Source organism: Triticum aestivum, unplaced genomic scaffold, assembly GCF_018294505.1.
Source record: "Triticum aestivum cultivar Chinese Spring unplaced genomic scaffold, IWGSC CS RefSeq v2.1 scaffold28040, whole genome shotgun sequence".
Taxonomy (NCBI): domain Eukaryota; kingdom Viridiplantae; phylum Streptophyta; class Magnoliopsida; order Poales; family Poaceae; genus Triticum; species Triticum aestivum.
In genome coordinates this window covers 29,387-34,234 of record NW_025225602.1, presented here as the reverse complement: position 1 = coordinate 34,234, position 4,848 = coordinate 29,387, and the positions used below count along the sequence as shown (strand labels likewise).

Here is a 4,848-nt window from a genome sequence, read left to right as displayed (position 1 = left end):
TGGAAAATGCATGAAGTTAACTCAGTCATAAAAATACATGTACTCCCTCTGTTCACTTTTGTAAGACCTTTTAGACATTTAAGACAGCAACTAAAATAGTTCAATTTCAGCTATTCTAAACGACTTACAAAAGTGAACGGATGGAGTAGCATTTATAGGAGTTACCCATGCAAATTTTCTTGCTTTATATATATAGCACATTTGATGTAATATCTAGAACAGTTATTTAATAGAATGAGAAGTTATGTGTTTTGTCGTTCTCCTATGAAAATATAAGGGCATCTAAAGCCGGACTTGGCAAATTTGGCCCCTCAAACGCCCGCGGACGCGACTGGGCGCATCCGGACGGGCCCTCATATTTCCTTCCGGATATCCACATATCTCAAATCCGGACTCTCAAATCCATGCAAATACATGCACGTCGATCATGCAATACAATGTCGCACGTAGATAGCAATTAATTGTTGGTATCAAGCATAGATAGCGTTCACATAAAATTTATTTTAGGTGCCAAACTCAAGCATTGCCTCCTTGGTTGCCATTGTGGATTCACATGTGCTCCACAAGATTATTGAGTAGTTGCGTGTGCACCTGCTGATCTCGAAGATTCTGTTGCATCTGCAGTAAGTTCATAAGCTGAGCCGCATCTTGATTTTCCGGGATTTCAACTTGTTATCCGGGTGCTTCGAAATCATGGGTTTGGGTTACACCATCACCCTCATCCTCGACAATCATATTGTGCATAATAACATAACATATCATCAGCTGCCACAAAGTTTCTGATTCCCACTTCATTGCAGCGCTCCGCACAATTCCCCAACGAGGCTGAAGCACACCAAATGCCCTCTCCACGTCCTTCCTAGCCGCTTCCTGCATTGTTGCAAAGTGGCGGAGCCGGAGAGTTGCCGAACGTACCACGGTGGTGTCCGGGCCGGCGATGACGTCCCCCTCGGCGAGGACGGGAGGGCTCTTTCGGAGCTGGCGGCGAAGAGCCTGGGAACGGCTGTGGAGCGGCCGTGGCGGCGGAGCGCGAGAGGGATGGTGCGGAGGAGGAAGAAGAGAGGAGATAGCAAATGGATCCGGCTGGTCTTCGGGGTGGATTTGGTGCACTTTGGGATGGGGTCGGACTGTCGGGTCCGACGTGGCGGACGTGCCCGGGCACCCCATATCCGCCCCATATTTGGGCTGGATATGGGGGCGCCGGTCAGCCCAGACGTTTAAGGGCCGTTTGAGGGGTCCTTGCGGGTTAAAAATTTCATGGCCGGACAGTGAACAGGCGGCCCGCACGGACGTATGAGGCGGGTTTAAGAGGTCCGGCTGTAGATGGTGTAAACCAAACTTGAAATCCAGACCACACACATCGGCCAAACTATATGCGAAACTGCATGCTGATCCGGTCAATTTCGATTAGGCAGCAACGTACTCCAGCTCTGTGCGTGTGCGACGGTGTGGATAGAGCACTTTGCCGCACCATCCGGCAAACAAGAAAAACCTTGGAGAAGTAGAAGAAGAGTATACAGAGTGACGAGAACAACCACCGTCGTCGGATACAAACATCCATGGACTCCCAGTCAATACGTACGTTCGACTTCGGCGTTTGAACGCGGATCCATGGACGAAAAGTATGGAATCCGCTCGTATGCCCCGTCTTGCTCGCCATGCCCGCTCCTATAAATAGAAGCGCCGGCAGCATGGTTGCTACGTGCTTAGTACCTCGTAAACCATTGCATTGCAAGAAGAAGCAAGCAACTAATTATATAGCTTAGCTTAATGGCGTCGACTCACAGCTCGCGCCACCTCGACGGCACACTGTTTGCGCTTCTGCTCGTGCTTGCGGCCGCCACCGCCTTTGTCAGTGCTGCCGCGGCGCGAGGGGACGCGCTGGCCGCCCGGCACGAGCGGTGGATGGCCAAGTTCGGGCGCGAGTACACGGACGCTGCCGAGAAATTACGCCGGCAGGAGGTGTTCGCGGCCAACGCGCGGCACGTCGAGGCTATCAATCGAGCGGGCAACCGGACATACACGCTCGGCCTCAATCAGTTCTCGGACCTCACCAGCGAAGAGTTCGCGGAGAAGCACCTCGGGTACCGCCACCAGCACGGCGTGGACAGCACGCCGGTGGCCGCGGTGAACATGTCCAATGCTCAGTTCGACTCCACGCCGGACAGCGTGGACTGGAGGGCCGCGGGTGCCGTCACCCAAGTCAAGAACCAAGGCTCATGCGGTAAGAATCTACAGCTCCTGCAATGCATGCATGCATATATTAATTTAATGTAACGCCGTAGCATAAGCCAAAGTTCCCAAATGAATATACACGTACAGGTTGTTGCTGGGCGTTCGCGGCGGTAGCGGCGACGGAGGGGCTCGTAAAGATAGCCACTGGCAACCTCATCTCCATGTCAGAGCAGCAGGTGCTGGACTGCACGGGCGGCGCCAACTCCTGCAACGGCGGCGACATCAACGCCGCCCTAAGCTACGTCGCCTCGAGCGGCGGCCTTCAGCCAGAGGAATCCTACGCGTATACCGGCCACCTCCATCGGCGCCCCCCGAATGGTGGAACTGCACGGCGACGAAGGCACCTTGCAGGAGCTCGCGGCCAGACAGCCGGTGGCCGTGCCCGTGGAGGCTGACCGTGACTTCCAGCACTATATGAGGGGCGTGTACACCGGCAGCTCGTCGTGTGGACAGAACCTGAACCACGGCATGACGGTGGTGGGCTACGGGACGGACAGCGGCGGGCAGGCGTACTGGATGGTGAAGAACCAGTGGGGGACGGGGTGGGGCGAGGGGGGCTACATGCGCCTCACGCGCGGGAACGGCGGCAACTGCGGCATGGCCACCTACGCCTACTACCCGACCATGGACGGCTCTTAAACACCACTACTACTGTACATCAGTCGGTCCATGCATCATCGAGTACTATAGTTTATCAGCACCATGCAGTATATACGGATTTACTTTCTGAATAAAGCATGGATCCTTGTAAAAAAGATCCATTTGCCTATGTAATACCACAAATTTGTAAGCTTGTACTATATGAAAATAAACATTTGTACTACATCAGTCCATCCAGCATCGAGTATTGGTTTATCAGCTAGCTACACTATGATGTATATGTGGATTTCGAATCTTTTTGGAAAAGAAGTGGATTTTGAATAATGAACATTGAACGCATGCATGGATCCTCGTACGAAAGATGCATTCGCCTACGTAATAGTATGAACTTGGAAGAATCTCTATGAAAATAAAATTTTCTGATTCAATCGAACACACATTCTTAATGTTCTTTCCATGTCCCGCCTTTTCGTCTTTTTTCAGGCACGTTCTTCTTCCTCTCACGACCCAACACAAATCTTCATTATCTATATTCTTGTCCTTTTACTTCATTACAGGAGCCATATTTTTTTATCAAAAACAGTAGGATATGCTACCTTAAAATATTATCATCTATAACACTAAACTCCCTAATTTTATAGATCCCACATTCAATTGAGGTCCGCAATTAGAATTGGGTCATCCGATTTTAACCAGGTCAACAATTTCTCAAAACTATCTCATTCGATTCTTTTATACTATACACTATCTTTTCTAATTTTAAGACATCATAATTAATTGAGGTCTTTCATTTTGAATTGGGTCTACCAATTTTGACCGGGTCAACAATTTATCGGAGAGCTCACCTATTCAATTCTTAAATCACTATGTTCCCTAATTTTAAAGTTCTTTCACTGAATTGAGGTATTCAATTTCAGACTTGGTTTCAATTTTGACAGTGTCAACGATTATTTAGATCAATCATCAGCAACCTGCATATAAAAACATATCAATCCCGTGCACCCTCCCACCATCTAGAAAAAAGAGGCGTCCCTATGTGATAATGCAGCCCCAATATAGTACATTAAACCACCTGATGAGGTTTGCCTCTATCACCACCAGCGTGGAAATTTCCTCACATGAATATAGGTTAGCTAGTGGATAACACAGAATCACACCGCGGAAAGCCCACCAAATCACAACATTATTAAATAAAAATAAAACACACTCCATCATCCCCCGCCAAACTAAATATTCCATCAATTCCAGAATATAAGGGGCATTAGTTTTGACCAAGTTTAGAGCAAAAAATATTGACATCCACAATATTAAACGAAAAGGTATGAAAATTCATTTCATTATGAATCTAATCATACTTATTTGATATTATGAATTTTGATATATTTCTCTAAAAATTTGACCACACTTAAAATGTTCAACTTTTTAAAAAGTAATACACCTTATATTTTGAAACACAGTGAGTATCATTTTTTAAGAAACCCAACAACACCAACGGCGTAGCAAAGCGCGTCAAACCCTTCTAGTATCAGAAGAACTGCCCAAAAAATTGCACGAAAAAAGAACTCAAAAGATAGAAAGAAAATATTTTATGTCGGTCTTTTGATATGCGGATAGACAAGTAATCCAAGATCTAATTTGGACAACACGCTCCAAGGGAGAGCTCATGCTTGTAGCGGACACACGACATGAAGTCACTGAACTCATGTATGCAGCGGACATGAAGCCACCAAACACACACACACAAGTGTTACCCTCACCTAGTAGGGCGTGCACATGCGACCCAAATTTTCACTTTGTTTTTCTTTCATGGAAATTCCAAAAAATGAAGTTCCAAAATTTCAAGAAGATGGTTTTTTAGGACGTTCAAATTTTTTCTATTTTTGAATGCTATGAAAGTTTTGAACTTTGAAAAGTTCTAAAAATTGTTAAATTTTTAATGAGAAACTTTTGAAGGTTTTCACATTTTCGGAACGTTCAAAGTACTGAAAGTTTGGCCTAGAATTCTCAAAATTT

The 4,848-nt window shown here is 46.6% G+C and overlaps 1 pseudogene; it reads left to right on the top strand.

Moving 5' to 3' along the window:
• Positions 1–1,770: 1,770 nt before the first annotated feature.
• Positions 1,771–3,003, top strand: LOC123172287 (zingipain-2-like; annotated as a pseudogene).
• Positions 3,004–4,848: the final 1,845 nt, after the last annotated feature.